Source organism: Chenopodium quinoa, unplaced genomic scaffold (assembly GCF_001683475.1).
Source record: "Chenopodium quinoa cultivar QQ74 unplaced genomic scaffold, ASM168347v1, whole genome shotgun sequence".
NCBI classification, from domain to species: Eukaryota; Viridiplantae; Streptophyta; class Magnoliopsida; order Caryophyllales; family Amaranthaceae; genus Chenopodium; species Chenopodium quinoa.
The window spans coordinates 2,292,455-2,316,903 of record NW_018742817.1 but is presented as its reverse complement, the minus strand read 5'-3'; positions in this window follow the sequence as shown (position 1 = coordinate 2,316,903).

The window sequence follows — 24,449 nt, the reverse complement described above, 5'->3', positions numbered from 1 at the left end:
ATGTAGAGGCCTATTATTAGGGCAGGTTCAATATCTTTTTGGTTGGATTTGTACCTTCATCCCCGACACCAGTCATGGTTCAAGACCTATTGGAGTTGACGATCTCTTGGATCGTTAAGGGGTGTAACCTTCACCTCGTGAACGGTTTACAAGTTCCTAAAACTTGTTGGAGACTCTTTTACTCTATCATCTTTCCCTTTGGACGCCACCGTACTTTAGTGTATGATCAAAGTGGGGTTCAAGCTAGGGGTAATGCTTGAAATATTCCCTATAGTCAGCACCAAACGACAAGTTTTTCGTTTGGCGACAGAGTCAAGTTTTTAAACTGACAGGTTTTTCCTTCTTCATTTCTACTACTGCTGTTGTTCGTTGCTCGGTTTTGTTCTGAACCTTCAACTTCGTCGTTTCCTTTCAACCAAATCTTGCTCAAATATTTCCTCTTATCTTGGAAGAATTTCATGCGTTTATATTCGCGGTTTTTCGAAAAATCCGGGAACATTATTGCTCGCTTGCTCTTTGGAAGTGATAGCTTCCTATACCTTGAAACTCTGTTGAAAAATCTATTCTTCAGGATTTTACCGAGTCTGAGGTGCTTGATCAAAATCTGGATGTGCTCACTGCGATCAGGCCGACTCTAGTTGATTTTCTAAGCCATTTGCGTCCTTTTGCTTCAAATCTTTTGTACCTGCTTTTATATTTTGGACTATAGGACTTTGCTCATCTTTTCTTCTTTTAGGGTTAACCTAAGGATTATTGTTGCTTAACTCATTGCATAATTATAATCAATGTGTTTTTAACACTGTAGGGAATAGTTTCAAGCCTTTAAAAATCCCACTAGCTTGAACCCCACTGTGATCATACACTAAAGTACGGCGGCATCCAAAAGGGAAGAAGATAGAGCAAAAGAGTTGCCAACAAGTTTTTAAGGAACTTGTAAACCGTTCACGAGGTGAAGGTTACACCCCTTAACGATCCAAGAGATCGTCAACTCCATAAGGTCATGAACTAAATAAGGGTTCGGGGATGATGGTACAAATCCAACCTAAAAGAGATTGAACCTGCCCTAATAATAGGCCTCTACTTTATTCTTCTCGTATTCATGTGCGCTTTCTGATTAACATACAATCAATAGGATTAACCCTAAACCTGTTTAATCTATGTTGGTTTACTTTAATGCACAAATAAATTATTATTGGCGATCACTTGAATTTAAATCACAATTAACCTAACAAGATTATTAATTATCTTATCAAGCGTGATTGCAAGTACAAATTTCCTTTCAACATGCAATAAAAGGTGATCAAGAAATAACAATAAAATAATACATATCAAGCAACATAATAAACAATAATAATCAATCATAATCATAATAATCATAAATATTAGGGAGAATATAGGAAGCATCATACTTTTAATCATACTTGATATTAAAAATACCCTAGACATGATACTAGGAATCAAAATAACAATCCAAGCATGATTTCTACATCATAAATCAATTAAACCATTAAAGTACTTACTTGGATGCCTCGTACCTCTATCTAATTACAAAATACACACGTTAGTAACTTCAAGGAAAATAATAATCAAAACAATTAAATTAAATAATTGAAAGAGAGATTAGGAACCAAACCCTCATAAATTAAAACCTTTCACGTCTAGGGCGAAGGCAACTTCGAATTTGGCTAGGTGTATCTAGATCTTTTGAATGCGGAATTTTGTATCAAAAAGAAAAGTATTAAAGGAAGAATGAATGAATGTTAAGAATTATTGATGAAAGAGATGAAGATGATGAAAAGAATTGATGAACGATTTGTTAATGAAAAGAGTTGATGAATGAATAAGAGAATTGATGATTCTTGGTGAATGAATAATTATAATTGGTAAATCAAAATGGAGTTTTAGATACGATATTTATAGAGAAGATCATCCAAAAAGATAATTTATCAAAACAGAGTCTGAAGACCACAAAACCACCTTAGCGCCAGCCCTGGTAAATCAAAATGGCTGGCGTCTGGCGCCAATCTTGATTCCAGGCGCCAAGGCTTGGGGTTGGACGCCAAATTGGATTTCAACGCGTTTTCGAAAATCTGATAAATTTCCCGTACTGGAAGATAAAATAATATAATTTCAGTCGAAAATGCTATTTGATCTAATTAAAACTCTAAAGAGTCCTAATTGAATTAAGAATGATAAGACCTTCTAGAATGTTCTAGAAGACCAAAACCATTCCTAATTACATTAGGAATGATAAATCATATTAGGCCCTCCCCTAGATCATTGGGCCGTACATAAAGCTCAAACCGGGCAAAGTTTAGTAAATTGGCCATAAATTCCTCAATATTCATCGGAATTAGGCTTATAATATATCGTTGGAAAATTCTTTGCAAGCCCCATCCAACTACACCACTATTGGACCCATATCATGGACCAACCAAACTGGATTGGCTGTTTTCTTAAAATAAAGTTTTCAAAAACAGGAAAAAAGAAAAGAAAAGAAATAAAACTTTCCGCAACACTAGACCTTTCCACACTTTCGTTTCATTCGATTATGATTCGACGTGAAAGGCACTCATCACTGGGTTTGGTTTTTGGGAGACACAAATGGGTGTCTACAGAAGCCCCCACTTTGACTGAGTTTGGAGAAACGCAAGTTTCGAAAACGAAAGTCAAAGTCTCGATAGGGACGGAGAATGATTCAGAACGTTCTTGGATCCTAAATCAATCTTGTAACGCCGATACCTGCAAAACAACGTTAATAAACGCGTATCTTGCACCGTCGAGCACACGTCTCTGAAAGTAACCGATTGTTTTGATGACCTCCTGCAAGCTAGAGAATGCCATCCCGCTTGAAAACCGCTACGCCTCGTAACTGCTTCCAAATTAGAAGATTGCTTCGCCTGAAACTGTCCTTTTCCGCATTGATAATATTCCACGTCCAAGGGAATACCATCAAAGATTATTTCTCTTGAAACAATCCTTAGTTTTTGTGACAACCCTCCACAATCTAGGGAACGTCATCTTGCTGTTTGTTTTGATGATCTTCCGCAATCTAGGGAACGCCGTCGATCAATGTTGCTACATCTTGAGCCTTTTCTTGAATCATAGTGACAACCTTTCCAATCATAGCAAAAGTCGTCGAAGACTGCCCATCTCGTGCTATCTTCTCAAATCTCGGGTGACAACCTCCACAATCTTAGCGAATGCCATCGAAGACCGCCCATCTCATGCTATCTTCTCAAATCTTGGGTGACAACCTCCACAATCTTAGCGAATGTCGTCGAAGACCGCCCATCTCATGCTATCTTCTCAAATCTTGGGTGACAACCTCCACAATCTTAGCGAACGCTGTCGAAAATAACTTTACTTGAAGTCATCCTCAGTTGTTGCGATAATATTTCAAAGAAAACTACCGAAAGACCAACGCTTGTCGATCTTTAAAGCTCGCTTAAACTTGCTTTAGCCAGTGCGTCAGCGCTTCTGCTGCTTGTAAACCAGTATGTTGGTGGTTTGAATTGTGAACATGTATGTCGGCGTTGCTTGTAAACTCGACTCGAAGTGTAATGACACATGTGTTAGACTCAAATCAAAGTGATATGGCACGACATGACTCAATGTGTACATGACTTGTGTGTGCATTGTGTTGACTCGAAAATGCAGAAAAGCAAAAAATTTCCGTCATTTTTGTGGAGGGTACCGACTTTCTCCCGAAAAAGAAAGACGCGAAAAAAGAATCAAAGTTTGAAGATGCATGTTGAATGAGCTTAGTCAAATGTCATTTGATACTATCTCTCAAGGTTCAAGGATTAATCCATCCTAGGCTATCTCAACTGTTGACTCCATGATGAAAGTATTTGGGTATCTTAGGCACGGAGGCTAAGCACTTCATACTTCGTGATGCAATGACAATTATGGGTGATGTTTATATGATAAGGTATGTTTCAACGTTGTGTTAAGATTTCATGACAAAGGGTTCCTAAAGGGAAGTATATTTGGTCACGTATCTGTGCAGTGTGTGAAAGTGACACTAAAGCTAGGCCGCAAGAGCTAAGTGTGTGGAAAAATATATTGAAAAGAGTCAAATGGTGGTGACTCTTAGGCTAGGTAAGCTAATGATGTAGGGATCAAGCCCCCAAGTCTAGCTCTAAGTGAAAAGCGATGAGCATAGTAAATCCCTTGATATGATCATGGTGGAAGTGTGTGAATGTGAATATGAATGCATGTTTATTACGGCCGCACCTCGATGTGAGGTTGCCTACGTATCCGTTAGGAATCAGGCTGAACGTAGCTCTAGCCGAACCTCGCACAAGTGTGTGTACCTCAAAAAGGTCTTTTAAGGGTTGTAACACGGTTAGGCTAAAGGTTATAGAAGAAGGGGATAAAGGCTCAAGACCCTAGACAAGCCTCCAAGGTGTGCAACCTTGCTTTTGAATATTCGTATTTTTATGCTTGAGGTTTTCTACTCTTTTTTTAGCTCTCTTTTTGCTTTAGCATTTATTTTATTTTAATAAGTGTGGGCAATCCCGATCATGCGGTCTATCACTTACTTGGCATTCATGTTTCTCAGGCACGGTACCGAGCACTCGATAAAAGACGCAATCTGAGACGTGCTCATATCAAAGATATTTTCATATCAAAGACATTGGAACACTTACCCTTTTGTACACTTTCATTTATTTTTTTGCTTTTTTTATTATTATTTATTTTTTGGTATTGCTTTCTTTTGAATTTGCTCAAGCTTTCTTAAAATTGCATAAGTTACACACCATCCCATCCCAATGTTAGGTAGATGTAGGTTGAAAAAAAGAAAGGTCTATCGTTAGACGAAGCTCAAAGTGGTTTATGAAGAAAGGATTTGTAAATTAGAAAGGCGGAAGGAGATATGATGTGGCTACAAGGGGTGCCTCAAATCCTTAGTATACCTTGTGCTTAATTCGACATGGTTTTTTTTTTTTTTTGAATGCAATGTAATGAAATGATCATATACAAGGAAATAAATGCTCATTTTATTAAAAAGGGAAAAAAGGAAAAATCTACAAAATTAATCTAAAGGAAAAGAAAAGGTGCCTATGCTAGACTTATTGAGGAAAGAAAAGATGAAAAAGAAATAGAAAAAAAAGGCCATGAAATCTTGTCGTTGAAGCTCGCCTCTTGTCTTGTGTTGTTTCCTTTATCATCACTCGCTCTTCTTGTTAACTGGAGGCATGGGAAGCTTGTTATTATCAATCAAATGTTGGATAGCCTCCTTTAGCTTCCAAAAGCTCTCAGTAGTACGACCCCTACCTTGATGGTACTTGCAATGTTCGTCTGGATTCCAACTAGGCAATCTCTTTTCAGGTGCGGGATCTTGAATAGGTCCAATGGGAGTAATGAGTCCTTTGGCATGGAGTCGATCGAAGGCAGTATCGTAACTCATCCCAATGGGGGTGAAGACTTTCCTTAGATGCTTCTTAGATCCTTGGTTATCTATGGCTAAAACTTCACTAAGATCAAATATACTAATATTGTTACTAGAGTGGGCGTTTTCGGAAGAAGAAGGATTGTCGTTCTTCTTTCCTTTCCAGCCACCGTGGTTACTATTATTAGTAGCTTTTTGCTTTGCGAGGTCATCTTCTATTTCAATTCCGATGTCATAAACGGCCTTGAAAGTATTCAAATTGTGTTGATATTTTAGGTGCTTCGAATACTTTTCTTGGAGATTCTTGATAAACATCCTCACAGATTCCTTTTCGGTGGGGACTTCAATCATCTTAGCGGAAGTTTCCCTCCACTTATTAAAGAAAGAAGTAAAGCCTTCATTTTCTTTTTGTCTTAGCATCTTAAGTTGTCTATGGTCGGTTTCAACTTGGATATTGCACTTGTACCTATCAACGAAAGCATTCACTATTGATTCCCAGGTAGAGGTTTTTTCCTTGTCAAGGGAGAAAAACCATTGTTGGCAAACGGTTTCAAGAGATAGTGGGAACAAAGAGGAAAAAACCTTCTTATTGATACCCTTAATGTTCATTATTTTTTCAAAAGCTCTTATATAGAAGTAAGGGTTATCTGTTGCCTTGAATTTGGGGATGTCAGTGGCGTTGAAATTATGCGGAAGACGTTCCTTGTCCAGTGAGACCCCTTGCGAACTCATGCCCTGAAATTTATAGTCACTAGATAGCTTGCTTAGACTCTCTTGCATGAGATCCATCCGTTGTTGCTTCACGGGATCATCGACCTTAAGTGTGAGGAGCTTCAGTGTTTCAGTCATGGTAACCAATTGGTTCCTAAGCTCATTGACTTCTTCTTGAGTTGCCATTACCTTTTTAGCCTTCCTCTTTTGACGAATCGGTTTATCAAAAAGCGAGACTTGAATAAAGAGGTTGTCCTTGATTAATCGCCCTTCTCTCTTCGACCAAGTACTGTGGAAAAGGAATTTGGGGATACTTATTGTTAATTATTTGACTCAAACTTTATTCAACATGCAATGGATGGAGGAGGTGAAGAAAGATCGGAATAGAATGTGAAAGAAGATTTAGATGGAGGGATATGAAGAATTAGGAATAGAATGTACCCCCCTACTCAAATGACGGAAAGACCGACTCATGCATGGACCTAAGACATGGTCATGGTGATGTGTACTCAAAGTGTGTGCTAAGACTAGTGAGTGTAGGTGACATGTTAAGACTCGTGTCATGACCATGTGGCTAGATTATGTGACCAAGACTCGATTAATGACTTGACAAGGTGTTATTGACAGGGAAATTAACCGAATTAATTAGTAAACTGGTTAATTAGACCCTAGGTGATGACTCGACAAATAATCTGAACTGTCGGCCAAGCGACAGGATTGGCGTCACAATATGGTGATTGGAGCCAGACTTTTTAGTAAATGTCTGGCGCTACACAACATACAGTGGCGCTATAGCTCAGACTTTGGCGCCAATACCGGAGCCTTGGTCTGGGACTGTTTTCGGTATTATTAGTCAACTGGGGTATGCCTAAAGTCGTACTAGGTCAATTCCGATTAAAAAAAGAAAACACTTTATTGACTCAAATCAATTAATTAGGAAAAGTTCTTTAAGTCATTAATTTTAATCTCAACACAAATCAACAAACGGTTAAGAGAACATAGAATATATATGCACAACAATTAATGCACAATTAGTCAAGTAGGCACAATATGATGCAATGAGTTTGCAACCTAACCATGGCTCTAGTTCTCTAAAGTTCAGGATATGGTTTAGTCAAATAGGGTCCATGGTTAATTGTCCAGATGCACCGCGTAGAAGCCTAACCAAGAAGGGTTAACGCGTATGGATAGAACACCACGAGTTTTTAGAAAAAACTCGCTTCCATGGTTTCGTGAATTTAACCTCTCAAATGTACCCTTTGTTGCCAGGAGCGTTCAATCGGGTAGATAGAGCATGAATTCCCAGAGGGTTATGTCCATATGTAGAACACATATGAGTTTCAGAAAAGTGAGAAAAAATTCAATCAGGAAGTAGGATCGAGCAAACAATACGAAAAACCGGTCGAAATTAGAACGCATATTTCTGGCTCGGTATTGGGGGAAATTGGCGCCAGCAAACAGAGACTGGCGCCAACTTTTAACTGTAGCGCCTGGCGCCAATACTGGCGTCTGGCGCTACGGCTAAAAGTATGGCGCCAAGCTCTGGCCCCTGACGCTACTTCCCACATGCCTCAGCAGCTTTCTGTGCTCAATAAAATCATCCAGTTTCGCGCAGTGTTATTTCAATCCAAGTTGTGAAAGACATTTCTCAAATTTCCTACGTGTAAAATCCTATGTTTTTGAATCATTACGGATGATCTTTCCAATGAGAACCTTTTTATGCATATGACACAATGTTAATCAAAATTACGCACATGAAATACTTAGAACTTTTCGAGTCTCATCCACTCATTCTAAATCATTGCCGAAACAAATTCAGGAATTAATATAGAAATCCTCCCTAGTGGAGTCGCCAAAAACTGTAGGGAATAGTTTCAAGCCTTTAAAAATCCCACTAGCTTGAACCCCACTGTGATCATACACTAAAGTACGGTGGCGTCCAAAAGCGAAGAAGATAGAGCAAAAGAGTCTCCAACAAGTTTTTAAGGAACTCGTAAACCGTTCACGAGGTGAAGGTTACACCCCTTAACGATCCAAGAGATCGTCAACTCCATAAGGTCATGAACCAAATAAGGGTTCGGGGATGATGGTTCAAATCCAACCTAAAAGAGATTGGACCTGCCCTAATAATAGACCTCTACTTTATTCTGCTCGTATTCAAGTGCGCTTTCTGATTAACATACAATCAATAGGATTAACCCTAAACCTGTTTAATCTATGTTGGTTTAATTTAATGCACAAATAAATTATTATTGGCGATCACTTGAATTTAAATCACAATTAACCTAACAAGATTATTAATTATCTTATCAAGCGTGATTGCAAGTACAAATTCCCTTTAAACATGCAATAAAAGGTGATCAAGCAATAACAATAAAATAATACATATCAAGCAACATAATAAACAATAATAATCAATCATAATCATAATAATCATAAATATTAGGGAGAATATAGGAAGCATCATACTTTTAATCATACTTGATATTAAAAATACCCTAGACATGATACTAGGAATCAAAATAACAATCCAAGCATGATTTCTACATCATATATCAATTAAACCATTAAAGTACTTACTTGGATACCTCGTACCTCTTCCTAATTACAAAATAATCACGTTAGTAACTTCAAGGAAAATAATAATCAAAACAATTAAATTAAATAATTGAAAGAGAGATTAGGGACCAAACCCTCAGAAATTAAAACCTTTCACGTCTAGGGCGAAGGCAACTTCGAATATGGCTAGGTGTATCTAGATCTTGTGAATGCGCAATTTTGTATCAAAAAGCAAAGTATTAAAGGAAGAATGAATGAATGTTAAGAATTATTGATGAAAGAGATGAAGATGATGAAAAGAATTGATGAACGATTTGTTAATGAAAAGAGTTGATGAATGAAGAAGAGAATTGAAGATTCTTGGTGAATGAATATTGATAATTGGTGAATCAAAACGGAGTTTTTGATATGATATTTATAGAGAAAATCATCCAAAAAGATAATTTATCAAAACAGAGTCTGAAGACCACAAAACCACCTTGGCGCCAGCCCTGGCTCATTGGCGCCAGGATCAGTGGCTAGCGCCAGGCACCAATGGCTGGCATCTAGCGCCAATCTTGATTCTAGGCGCCAAGGCCTGGGGTTGGACGCCAAATTGGATTTCAACGCGTTTTCGAAAATCTGATAAATTTCTCGTACTGGAAGATAAAATAATATAATTTAAGTCGAAAATGCTATTTGATCTAATTAAAACTCTAAAGAGTCCTAATTGAATTAAGAATGATAAGACCTTCTAGAATGTTTTAGAAGACCAAAACCATTCCTAATTGCATTAGGAATGATAAATCATATGAGGCCCTCCTTTAGATCATTGAGCCGTACGTAAAGCTCAAACCGGGCCCCGTTTAGTAAATTGGCCATAAATTCCTCAATATTCATCGGAATTGGGCTTATAATATCTCGTTGGAAAAGTCTTTGCAAGCCCCATCTAACTACACCACTATTGTACCCATATCATGGACCAACCAAACTGGATTGGCTGTTTTCTTAAAATAAAGTTTTCAAAAACAGGAGAAAAGAAAAGAAAAGAAATAAAACTTTCCCCAACACTAGACCTTTCCACACTTTCGTTTCATTCGATTATGATTCGACGTGAAAGGCACTCATCACTGGGTTTGGTTTTGGGGAGACATAAATGGGTGTCTACAAACACATATGACTTATCATGACTCGACTCAAAGCGTTTTGACATACTTGGCTTCAAGGTGTAAACTTGACTTAATGATGACTCACTTCGTATGACTCTTGTGTGCAAAGTATTGACTCATGACTCAATGTGTGACTTGAAAACTAAAAAAAAAAACAAAAATTTCCGTCATTTTTGTAGAGGGTACCAACTTCTCCCGAAAAAGAAAGACGCAAAAAAGAAAGAAGCGAAGTTTTTGATGGTGCATGTTGATTGAGCTTTAACAAATTTATGTGTCGATGTCGTATCTTAGGGTGTGAAGATTGTAACATCCTAGGTTATCTCCATTATTAATTTTGGATGTGAATATTTAGGTAACTTAGGCATGGAGGCTAAGCACTTCATACTTCATGATTCAATGATGAGTGATTTTGATATAACAAAGCTTACTTCAATGTTGTGTCGAGATTTCATGACAAAGGAACCTAAGAGGAGGATTATTTTTCTATGTATTTGTGATGTGAGTAAAAGTTACACTAAAGCTAGGCTGAAAAGGCTAAGTGTATGGAAAAAGATATTATTTTAAGAAGAGTCAAATGATAGTGACTCTTAGGCTAGGTAAGCTAATGATGTAGGGATCAAGCCCCCAAGTTTAGCTCTAAATGGATAGGGATGAGCATTGGATTCCCTTGATGTGATCAATTATGAACGTAAATATGAATGCATTTTTTTTATTAAAGCAGCACCTCGATGTGAGGTTGCCTACGTATCCTTTAGGAATCAGGCCGAACGTAGCTCTAGCCGAACCTTGCACAAGTATGTGTGTACCTCAAAGAGGCCTTTTAAGGGTTGTAACTTGGTTAGGCTAAAGGTTGAAGAAGAAAGGGATAAAGGCTCAAGACCCTAGATAAGCCCCCCAAGGTGTGCAACATTGCTTTTGAATCTTTGTATTATTATGCTTGAAGTTTCTCACTTTTGAGCTCTTTCTTTGTTTATTTTTACTTTCTTTTTTTTGCTTTTGAATTTTTTTTATTTTGAACCTTTTTTATAAGTGTGGGCAATCCCGATTATGCGGTCTATCACTCACTTGGCATTCATGTTTATCAGGCACGGTATCAAGCAATCGATAAGAAACGCAATCTGAGACGTGTCCATATCAAAGACATGCTCATGTCAATGACATTGGAACACTTGCCCGGCCCTTTTGTACAGCTTTATTATATTTTTTTTGCTTTTTTTTGCGATTTTAATCTCTTGAAATCACTCAAGATTTTGAAATCACATAAGTTGCACACCATCCCATCCCAAGTTTAGGAAAATGTGGGTCGAAGAAAGAAAGGTCTATCGTTATACGAGGCTCAAAGTGGTTTATCAAGAAAGGATTACATATTTGAAGGGTGAAAGGTGATATGATGTGTGTTGAAGCTTAAAGGTTTCGATGATGATGAACTTAAACTAAAGCAAACACAACTCATAAAAGTTTATTAGTGTTTGATTAGTACAGGTAAAGTAGACTTTGGTGGTGGAAGAGTAACCCAAGCTAAGAAAACATGAAGAGGCCTTTGAAGAAAAGTTAGTCAAAATAGAAGAAGAGTTCTCTAACAAGAACTAAGTTCCTTAACAGGAATGTTCCCTAACAGGAACTTGGAGACATCTAGCTGAAGACAGTAAGTTCTGAAAAGAACTTAGTCTGCGAAGTTCCAATTGAAGACTTGAGCATAAGTGCCAGCAGGAACTTGTTCCTGGTCTGCGTGAAGCCCAAGTAATCCACAATTATAGAAATGCGGCACAACAATAATTATTTAGTTAAGATTTTATCTTCTAGATTTATTGTTAAATATGTTAAGTAAATATACATGAAACCTATTAGAAGCATGACAAGTTGCTTGGCAAGTTCAATTAAAACGGAAAAGATAAAAGATAGATTTTAATTTAAGATTTTCTAATTGATTTTATTTTCTAAAGTCCGTTTAACAAAAATATATTATTCTTTTTGTTAAATCTTTCTTTATCTTATTTTTCCGAAAAGATTTTATTCAAAATGATTTACATAAAACTATGTTTTGAGATTCAGTTAAATTAACTTATTTATCTTTTGAAAAACCCTACTTGCTATACGAGTTAATCTTGTATAAACAGTAGAGTTCTCATTTCATAAGTTTGTGTGAGTTTATGTGTGAAGAAATCTCATAGCTTAATTTGTGTAAGTTTGCCAAGCTTATAATCTTGTCATATTAGTTTCGGGTTTTGTGCATTTCTTTCCTAACATATATTAGGTGTTCTATATTCTATATTGGTTGGGTTATTGGGTATGTGTGTGAAATTTATATTTCATACAGGTGTGTGATCTTTGAGTGAAAAGCTATGAGGTATTACTATAGTTGTACGAGTGAATCTAATTGTCGAACATGGGTTGGGTAGGATAGGGTCCTACTGTGTAGCAAGTTCAATCTTGAACTTGTGAGTAAAGGTCTATTTTATAATAGGTTAGTTGTAACTTGGTATTTTCCCAATTATAGTGAAGTGGTTTGGTTTGGAAATCCCTTAGAAGAGTCGAGGTTTTACTTCCAGTTCGGCCCTGGAAGGTTTCCTCGTAAAATCCTATGTGCATTGCAAAGTTCATTTATATTATGTTTTATATTTTGCAAAAGTAGTCATTAGGAACTCACATATAATTCACCCCCCCCCCCCTCTTGTAGTATTTGTTTCAACTAACAATTGGTATCAGAGCAAGGTTCTCACATGTAAGCAGATAACTTTGCTGAGTAAGTTCTTGAGGAGAGATGAACTACAAGGAGAAACTTAAAGAAGGGTATTCTACCCAACGTCCACCTATGTTCAATGGTAAGTTTTACACCTACTGGAAGAACAGATCGGAAATCTTTATCAAGGCTGAAAATTACCAGGTTTGACGTGTAATTGAAGCTGGTGATTTTAAGGTAACTTCAACCAATGATAAATACGAGGTAGTTCCTAAAATTATTTCTGATTATGATAAAGAGGATTATCAGAAACTTGAATTGAATGTTTTAGCTATAAAGTATTTACACTATGGACTTGGACCTCATGAACATAATCGTACATGGGGTGCAAGTCTGCTAAACAGATTTGGGATCTATTGGAGGTAACTCATGAAGGTACAAATGAGGTAAAATGTTCTAAAATAGATCTATTGATGTCTAGATATGAATGGTTTGAAATGCAGTCAAAGGAAACCATAGAAGAAATTTTCACTAGGTTTAATGATATAATTAATGAACTAAGTTCCTTTGGCAGGTGATATGTCCAATTTATATAGTGTTTTACCCCCGTCCCATGGTCATAATTAGTAGTGTTTTTGGATCTTTAAGACCACTTTTATTACTAATTTGTGTTTTCTAGTGTTTTTGTAGTTTTGCTTGAGTTTTGTAGGAAATTGCACACTTGGAGCGTTTTCCGGGTTTTTCACGAAGCAACTACGAGCGTTAGGAGGACACGACCATCATTGAAGCCCAGGACAGGTGAGAGCCGGTGATTAAGGGCTCGGTATGTGATACCGGGGCAATTGGATCAAGTAATCAAGACCCGATGAGGAAATCCGGATTGGGCCGAGGAATCGAGCCCAATCGAAATCCAAGCCTCGAAGAAGAAGCCGGGCCCGATCGAGCAAGCATACGCTCGATCGAGCGGGCGCGCGCAAAGAAGCCTCAAGGAAGAAGTCGCGCCCGATCGGGTGAGCGTGGGCTCGATCGGGCGCAGCACACGAGCAAGGGCATAGTGAAAAAGGCAGGCCTGATCGGGCGACCTTTCGCCTGATTGGGCGCGTATTTTTCTAAGTACCTGATTAGTTTTGTTTAAGATTTTGTTTTAGGAGTGTTTAAGTACGAATTTTGTACGTAATTTTTTATTACCTTCTCTTTTAGATTTTCTCTCTCTACTTAGGATATTTTCTCTCTCTTAAACTCTCTCTCAACATTGTTCTTAATTACATTCATTAATCCAAAATTTCTTTTGGTAACAATTTTTTCTCTTTTAATTTCAGTTATTTTACTTAATTCTTTGATTATGTCTTGCTTTATTTATTTGATTAGTTTAGATTTAATTATGCTTGAGTAGTTTTATTTCTAGGGTTTAGGGGGATCTAATAAATAATATGAAGGGGTAAATTTGTAATTGTTGATTATCAATGCTTGGTTAATTTCCTATTGATTGATTTAATGCTATGAAATTAGGTTTGGCCAGATTTAATTGTATGAGTTTAGCAATATTAATTCGAGATTCGACAGATGAGAATTGATGTTTAGGCTTAGTTTCAATAGGCGGACTAATTTATAAATGGTTAAGTCGAGATTCGACTGATGAGATTTAATACCGGTAAATTAACTTTGTAATACGTAGCGAAAGCCCTTTATAATCTGATTAATCAATGCTTGATGATTGTTTATTATGATTTGCCCTGGAATATTGTTTATTAGTGAACCTATGCCCTAGGCCTTTTAATATTTAAATTTCTCCCTACTTTATTTTCTCTGATCATATTCTTCGTAGTATAGTCGTTAATTACAACATTGGTTACTTTGATAATTTAGATTATAATAATTATTAGTAAAAAGACTTATTTTTTTGTGGATTCGACCCTACTTCCCTATCTGCATTAGTTAGAGGACTTAGGTAATACTTTTGATTAGGGGATACGACTTTAACCTGTCAAAATTTGGCGTCGTTGCCAAGGAAACGCTTTTATTTTTATTTTCTGATTATTTTTTTTGTAGTCTAGATTATCCCCTTTTGTCTCAGAGAACGTTAGTTCTCTGAGGCAATTCTCATATTTGTCTTTTAGTTCCTTGTTTATGCCCAGGTGTTACAGATTAGGTTACATCCCATTCGATCCTGGGATCGAGCGTTCGTTTCATAGGAAAAGGAAAATCTATATACAAATTCTGGCGGGTTCTGAGGAGAACAACAGTCGAAGAGATCCTCCCTATGATTCTAGTGACGCAGAAATTCCTTCAGATTCAGAATCAGAGATGACGGCCCAAAAGAAACTCAGTGACTACTCGCAGCCGAAGCTCATTGATTTCCCGCACCTGACTCCCACTCCGGCTCTAGATGGAGTTCAATTTGAGATCAAGCCCCAATTTATCACTATGATAGAGAGGAAGCAATTCAGCGGAGCTAAGGGTGAAGATCCTAATCTTCACATTGCAGATTTCTTCCAGTATTGTAACACCATTAGACAAGTCGGGGTCACGCAGGACCAAATCAGGAAGATTCATTTTCCCTTTTCATTATGTGGCAAAGCTAAATTATGGTTTAATGGTTTGAATAGAACTGCACTTGGTATTACTGACTGGGAAACACTTGCTTTGAATTTCTATAATAAATATTATCCTGTAGATAGAACAGCGGTACTAAGGAGTGTTATTCAAAACTTCGCTCAAGAGGCCGACGAAACGCTATATGAGGCTTGGTAGAGGTTCAAGGATCTATAGAGAGAATGCCCCCACCACAATCTAGCACAATGGCAATTGATCCAAGCTTTCTACAATGGACTTGGAAATTCTTCTAGATCAGTTCTAGATTCTGCAACCAGTGGGAGATTCATGAATTTAAATGTAGACGATGCAGGATAGGTTATCGAAGACATGGCAATACACAATTCCCAATACGGGAATCCGAGAGGGTTTGCAAATAAAGAAAAACATAATGTCAATTCCGTATCCTTTTTGCAAGCTCAATTAACGTCTATTTGTCAAAAATTAGATAATCTTACTGCTACTCCTAACTCTGTAGCTAATGTTTCTGCTGTTGCTAACAATGAAGCTTTTTGTGAAAATTGTGGAATTGTAGGGCATTGGGAGCAAGATTGTAGGAGTTCCATGGAACAAGTTAATGCCGTTCAAACCTATAGGCAAAATAACCCATATTCCAACTCCTATAATGCCGGTTACCGGTACCATCCATATCTTTCGTACCGGAGTACCAATGTACAAAACCCTCCACCTCCACAACAACCACAACAGCAACCCCCACCACAGCAAAAATATTACCACCCAAATTCTGGCCAGAAAATCCAAGCATCACCCTCATCATCTTCCGACCCTGCCATGACAGAAATTAGAGCAATGCTTACTAATATGCAAAAGCATATGGAGAGTAGTGATGCGCAAATTGATTCTATTTTAGCCCACAATAAAATCATGGATAATCAAATTGCACAACTTTCATCTACCCTACAATCCCGTCAGCAGGGAGCTCTACCATCACAACCTATCCATCCTATATATCATGCCAATACAATCACACTAAGGAGTGGTTCACATTATGATGGACCTCCTATGCCAAAGGAAGATGGACTAGTTCCTGATCTAGATTCCTCTATACCAAACGCTAATCCTGGTAACCCTCCAGGGCTACAAACAAATACTAACCCTTCTAATGTTTCTGTGCAGGGTAAATCTCAGGATAAGGGAGGATATGTACAGAGCCCGTTTATCAAACTACCATTCCCTAATAGACAACTGAAGAGTAAGTTTGATAAACAATTTGGTAAGTTCTTATAGGTTGTGAAAAACCTGCAGGTAACAGTTCCTTTCACTGATTTAATCACTCAGGTTCCTGCATATGCTAAATTTATGAAAGACATTCTGACTAGGAAAAGGGCCTTTAATGAAGTAGAAACTGTAGCTTTCACAAAGGAGTGTAGCGCTCTATTGCAAAATAAATCCCCTCCTAAATTAAAGGATCCCTGTAGTTTTTCTATCTCTTGTCATATAGGGAATGTTTTTATTGATAAAGCTTTGTGTGATTTGGGTGCTAGTGTCAGTGTAATGCCATCGTCTTTCTGTGCTAAACTTAATATGGGAGAATTAAAAGTTACTAATATAACTTTGCAAATGGAAGATCGTTATGTAAAATACCCCTTAGGTATTTTAGAGGATGTCCCTGTCAGAGTTGGTAAATTTTTTATTCCTGTTGATTTTGTTGTTTTGGACATGGCAGAGGATACACAAATACACATTATATTAGGTAGGCCTTTTCTCCATACTACAGGAGCCATTATTGATGTGAAAAATAACAAACCCTTTCTGTTGGTGATGATAATGTTACTTTTAATTTAGGGAAAGTTTTGAAAGGGCCTATGCTAGAGGAAAATTGTTGTTATATTGATATAATTGATATAATGGATGATATTTGTGATGATAGCTTGCCACAGGTTCTTGCAAAGGATCCCCTGGAGGAAATTCTTTGTGGGAATTTATCTATAGACAATGCAAGCGTTTGGGGTAATGAGGTACAAGATATTAAAAGAGCTCTTTCCTTAAAAGAGTTAGGCCTCAAGGAAACAATGAAGGTAGTAAATTTAGTTCAGGAATCAAAACCTGCAGAGGTTAAGAAACCTGAACTAAAACCTTTCCCTTCTCATTTAAAATATATTTTTCTAGATGAACAGGAATTATACCCAATGATCATCAGTACTGCACTTAATGACCTACAAACTTCCCAGCTTCTAGGGGTTCTTCAAACCCATAGGAAAGCTATTGGGTACAGTATTGATGATCTCAAGGGTATTAGCCCTGATTTTTGTATGCATAGGATACATCTAGAGGATAAATTTAAGCCCTGCATTCAACCCCAAAGAAGATTGAATCCTAACATGCAGGAAGTAGTCAAGAAAGAGGTTATGAAATTACTTGATGCAGGTATTATCTATCCTATTTCTGACTCCAAGTAGGTAAGTCCTATGCAGGTAGTGCCTAAAAAAGGTGGGATGACTGTGATAACTAATGAGAAAAATGAATTAATTCCCACTAGAAATGTAACAGGCTGGCGTATGCGTATTGATTATCGTAGACTGAATATCGCCACTAAAAAGGACCACTTCCCTCTTCCCTTTATAGATCAAATGCTTGAGAGGTTAGCTAACCATAAGTTCTTTTTCTATTTGGATGGGTATTCGGGATTTTTCCAAATTCCTATTCACCCTGAAGATCAGGAAAAGACAACTTTTACATGCCCTTATGGCACTTTTTCATATCGTAGAATGCCTTTCGGTTTATGTAATGCTCCCGCTACCTTTCAACGTTGCATGATGAGCATCTTTTCTGATTTCATAGAGTCTATTATGGAAGTCTTTATGGATGATTTAAGCGTGTATGGTTCTTCATTTGATTCATGTCTAATTAATCTCGCTAAAATTTTAAAACGATGTGAAGAATGAAACTTAGTTCTAAACTGGGAGAAATGTCACTTTATGGTGACAGAGGGAGTAGTTCTAGATCACATTGTATCTGATAAGGACATACAAGTAGACAAAGCTAAGATTTCAGTGATTGAGCAATTACCATTCCTAGTTAATGTTAAGGGAGTTAGAAGTTTCTTGGGTCATGCGGGGTTTTATCATCGCTTTATCAAAGATTTTTCTAAAATTTCTAAACCACTGATTTAGCTTTTGCTTAAGGATGCTCCTTTTATTTTTACTAACAAGTGTCTTAAGGCTTTCAACAGGATTAAGCAGGCTTTGATATCGGTACCCATCATATGTGCTCCCGATTGGAATCTTCATTTCGAGATCATGTGTGATGCAAGAGACTTTGCACTAGGAGTCGTGCTCGGACAAAGAAAGAACAAGGTTTTGCATGCTATTTATTATGCAAGCAAAACTTTGGATGAAACCCAAGTCAACTATGCCACTACGGAGAAGGAGTTTCTTGTTGTTATATATGCTTTAGAAAAATTTAGATCATATCTTGTTGGTTCTAAAATCATTGTTTTTACTGACCATGCAGCGTTGAAGTACTTGATAGCTAAGGCGGAATCAAAGCCAAGGCTACTCCGATGGGTTCTTTTGCTCCAAGATTTCAACATCGAAATAAAAGATAAAAAGGGAGCAGAGAACGTAGTGGCAGACCACTTGTCACGTATCAGGTATGATGAGGGTAAGGATTCTCTTCCTATAGATGATTCTTTCCCTAATGACAACCTATATGCAGTTGTAGAGAAACACCTATGGTATGCCGATTTTGCTAATTATTTAGTGGGTGGTACTCTACCTGTTGACTTGTCCTACCAACACAAAAAGAAATTCCTTTCTGATGTTAAGCATTATTTTTGGGATGATCCTTTTTTGTTTCGTGAGTGTGCAGATGGATTATTTCCCAGGTGTGTTCCCGAATGGGAATTCCACGGTGTGCTTACTAGTTGCCACACCTAACCATATGGAGGACATCATGGCCCCACTAAAACGGTGGCCAAGATTAATGAGTTGGGTTTTTATTGGCCTACAATGTTTAAGGATGCTAACATTTTTATGCAGTCTTGTGACTCTTGCCAGAGGACAAGAAATATCTCGCGGCGGCATGAGATGCCTCAAACCGGAATTCTAGAAGATGAAATTTTTGATGTTTGGGGTGTTGATTACATGGGACCGTTCCCTTCTTCAAAAGGGAATCGCTATATACTTGTCTTCGTCAACTATGTATCCAAGTGGGTTGAGGCCATCGCCACTCCTACCAATGATGCCAAGGTGGTCCATATGTTGGGGTTTGGTGAGTCCGACTCACCGCGGAAATAAACCCCGACCCAAGGAACCACTCGCAATAATTAAAATCATAAAGCATAAATAAATAATCACTAAGAAAAGATAACGAATCTTACCCTTTAAGCGAGCTTCGCCCAAAAACCGGGGCTCTTACTTGAAAGCTACGAGCACGTCAAGCGCCGCGCCTACAACGGTATCCACCCACAAAAAGGCGAACACAACTTTAAGGTCTACTACCTGGGGGTTAGCGAGGTCCGACCAAAACCCGAGTGTTATATGAGTTTAAGAGTTTTCCCAAATATTATGGAATGCTCTTTTTAACTCCCACTCAAGCATAGAATTCTCAAGCCATTCCAAGAATATTTATAAGGAAGTATGCCTTGTGAATTTCACTCATCTTTCAATGTGGGACTTTTCACAAAAAGATCCCACATGGAAAGATTGGTGAATTCAACCCTTAGTTAAATAAACAAAGGAACAAGTAACAAGTGTCACATGGATAGGTGTGGACCACTTTCTCACTTGGTCCCCAAGGTATTTCACATGCAATGTGAACTAACCATGTGTCACCCAACCTTGAGCCCCAAGTTGGGTTCGGTTGGCCCATTTTATTTTGGCCCGTGTCCATGACCCATCAACCCGGGTCCACGGCCATTGCCACATGTGTCGCCACCGTGGCGCACCGCCATCATGGCGCTGCCAACGTGGCACGCTGTCACTTGGTGGCTGCCATTACGTGGCGGCTGTCACTTGGCGGCTTCCAACGTGGCAGCCACGTGTGCTGCCACGTGGCATGCTCCTATTAGGCAAGCATTCCTAGCCTTTTGCGTGGCTAGGATTTTACTTGTTACTTGATGCATTTTCCCGTCTCGCCAAATCCTAATTGGCTCGACATTTGAGATTCTCCGACGCTCGGTTTCGACGCTCCAAGCTCGAATTTCCGACGTCTAAATGTTTAACACTCGGGCGACGAATTAATTTCTCTCGAATTAATTCGTCGAGTTGGTTCGTGTATTTTGCTTGGGAGTGACCCAAAGGGTTCAGTCAAGATTAAGCTGTAATATTAATTATATTAATATTACTGATCGGAAGCGGCCTCCACCCAGGCCTTCCAATCACTTGACCTTACTGAATATATTAGCTTTCTAATAATTTTGAACGCGCTATCAGAATAATACACTTGTTCGAAGGACACCATTCCTTTCAATCTCCCACTTGTCCTTCCGGACAAGTGTGCATTTAGTGTATAGCCCTTATCCTATGTCTCTTCATGAACTACAGAGTAAGATTACTAGTCATCTCTGTTATGTCCAGAAGTGTTTCTCGAAATCCGAGTTTGACTGTTAATAAGCAGATGATTTCTAAAATCCATCTGAGCACGGCCATGCATTTTTCACAGTCTCGCTCTTCGAGAGGCCTTGTAAACAACAAAACATGTTCCCTATTGTTAGTAGGGGGACATTTCCAGTCTTGTAATGTAGCGTCTCTTACTAAGAGGACTCACCCGCCCAATATCTGTCTTTATAATCCCCAGTTACGGCAGACGTTTGGCGGATACCAAAGCGGACCAGTACTCAAACAAGAGATCTCCCACTACTCATGGTCAAAGGAAAAGAGTCCCGATAGTAATAATGAGAAAATACATATGACGATTTTTAAATCTCTTAAAGTATCCTCATAGGTCGATCCAGTATGGTTCTAAACCAATACCTGTGCAAATGATTTATATCCTCATAGCACAAGAAACGGTGCTACAAATCATAGTACACACTAATCTATGATGGTCATCAATCGTCCACAAAATATGACCTTGATTAGGGATAATTTTCGATTAAAATATTCAATGTTCACTTAATAGGTGTTTCTTTATCCAAGCCATTGACTTGATACCCTATTTTGAATATTTATTAAAATCGAATGGACTCATTATTTAATTCTAAACCACAATTAAATAGTTTTGTGGAATATTTAGAAATATTTTATTCCACTATGAAACTTCACAATGTTTCATCTTATGATAAATGGTTTTTCCCAAATGTTTAAAGAGTAATACTCTTCATAAAACATTCATAGAAATCACACCCATATTTGATATGCTTGATTTCTTTCATGCAATTATGAATGTTGTCGTTCACTTATTGCAAAGGTTTAGTTAAAACTACTTTGCAAACCTTAGCATCTTCATTATCCACCATTTCCATAATAAGATGATAAAATTTTGAGAGTGTTAATGGATTACATGTGATTCAGGATTTATTGTCCAAGCAATGGCTCCCACTCATTTTCATGATTTGAGACCTTCTACTTGACAACCTACAATCATTAATGTTCAACAACGAACTTTTCCATTTAACATCTTTCCTTATTATTGACTTTAAGGCAACAATATTCTCAACATATATTTTAGTAGACTCCCCGATGATGCCTTGCTTGGGTTTTACTCCAAGCGACTCACAACGATTTAGGATACCCTAATCACTTGTGATCATGGAAATTTTCCTTAAATTCCCGCACATTATACATGGATGCACATCCATGTTACCATTCTCAAGCCACGATACTTCTTGCCTCGTGCTTATAAATGGCTTCCTTGCTAAGGATCTAATCCTTGTTAAGGTTTGTGCTTGCAACATCAAAACTCAAGTTATATTTGTTTCCATGTGTCAAGAACTCATCCAACTACTTATCTAAGTTCTTTGGATGTTCATGACTATAATCTAATGATCTAATACTTAGATTAATGTCGATTGGTATTATATACGTACTTCACATGCTCTAAGCATTTAAGTCATCTGACGATTCCATATCATATCTTTACATGATGGATTTAATTCTAGAATTATTCTCAATTTTATTCCATCCATGTAACATTTAGCTCATACAGTTACACTGAGTCTTGCCAAATTGTTCGCTATATGATGTGGTTGAAAGTCTCCTACTAGAGTCTTTCTCGTTTGACTTAGTACCTAGCCTAGCTTATACATAGGTCAAACATTTACTTAACTTCATACATATGGGTCGAAAGCCTTTCAAAGTCTTTCATGTTTAACATGGTAATTTCTTTTACTCATTTAAACATTTAATTAAGTCTATACCATAGAACTTAATTCCCAACATGTACTAAGTATCGTCTTTAGCTCGGTCCATTGTCGAAAATACTTTCAAATCTAAACATTTAGCATTTGATGGTTGTTTCACAATAGAGTTCGTAAACTTCTTGTTGGACCATTACTTTTGCTCCCACTAAACTTATTGTTTATCATAAATTTTTATGTTTCTCCATAAGTCAATCCTCTTATTAACTTTATGAGAAAACACGTTCCAATTCCTTCATGCAATGCTTCCTTTAATCCCATGAAGGACTCCATGTGCTTGCTTTCAAATCTAGCATTATTTAGATTTTCAAAACCCTTAGACTATTCCATAGTCACTTCCAAAACTCCATTTTGGGAAGGCGGTTTTGGTATCTATTTTGCCATATTTCATATGCGTAATTTTGCTAGATCAATCACGAAAAGACTTGAGCATTCCGATTGGTGAATGGGATTTTATTAAAATCAACTCCTTGAAATTAATTATATCCTTTACAACCAATCTAGCTATGTATGCATATACATTTCCACATTTGTTAGTTTTTTCCTTGAAAACTTATTTGCAATCGATGGGTCTTTCACCTTTCATACAATTTAATCAAGTTTCAAACATGATTTTCAAACATGGAGTCTATTTCGGATTTTCATGGTCTTTAACCATTATTCGAAATTTGGATTTGTCGTAGCTATCTTACAAGACATTATTCCCTTACTATCTAATAGTAAATAGTATGCTTGTAAGTCTTAGGTTTGTTTCTAACTAGAAAATTTATAGGATTCAATCCAAGCCTTTGGTGAATTCTATACCTATACGGGGCATCAAACACTGAGTTTTAAGGCGCTTTCAAATCCCTTTTTATTATATTGATCTTACTCCAACATATTTAATGTTTTGTGAGTAATGAATTCTCTTTTAAGGCACTTTTAAAGTCCTTTTTAGTATTCTTGATCAAGCATTATCACGAAGTCCTGTAAGGTCTTTCGATATTCTCAGTTCTAGTTTATTGCTAAGATCGATGGTCATCAAGTTCATTTTCCTCCCACTTGTCGTTTTGGAAACGTGTTACTTTCCAGAGTGACACTACTTAGAGCAACAAACAACTTTTGTTCTCAATTAGGATGTGGAGGTAATACCCGTAGTCTCACTTGAATGCTTACAAAGAGACATGTATATTGTCTTTGGGTAAAAGTTCGTAGTGAAACAAACAGTTAGCTCCTAATTGAGCTATCTTAGTCTTTATTGAGCCATTCAGCTCCCACTGAGTCACCTAGCTCCCAGTGAGCCACTTTGCTCCCACTGAGCTAGTGAACTCCCACTAAGACTAAGAGCCTTAGACATATACTTGAAAATACTTTTAGAAGTTATTTCTATCCATAACTGAATATGGCGTCCTTTCTTAGCTTCGACACATTGTTTAGTGTAACATTAGTCATTTGTGCAAATCTTTAAGAACTTAATAGGAAGGGTTGTGAACCATCATCGTTCGAGTCATTTTCAAATGACACCGAGGTCTCTGTGAAGACACACCATGTTCTTTGTGGAGTTATTTATGAAAATTTCCATTCAAAATTTTGAGATAGTCACGCTTGGCTCAAGCAAACATTGCTCAATCTAATCTAGACATTTTGATATCTTGCCAAGTCGATTCTGTACTTCACCGAACTCTTGAGCTGCTCAAGTCAAGTTTGTTCACATTTGATGAATATAGCCATATCCTTTCAAATTCTTTGTGAAACGTTGAAGTAATTGAATCCTCTTTAGCCTTCGGAGTCAACTGTCTATACCAAGAACAATAGCTCTCTGTTTTGTCAGTTTCAACAAGTAAGACTTGCTTGTCTTAGAACGATTCCAAATCGAGCAACTATCAAGAGCCTATTTAATAGAGCCTTGAGTACGTTCTTGTTGATGTGACATTGCTAAAGATGTTTGGAACGCAAATCAAGCCCATGACTTGAACTTAGTGAGTTTATCATGTTAGAGAAATGTATGTTTATAATCAAGCATTCTTAACTCAACGCTTGGATAACCATCCCATTCAAATA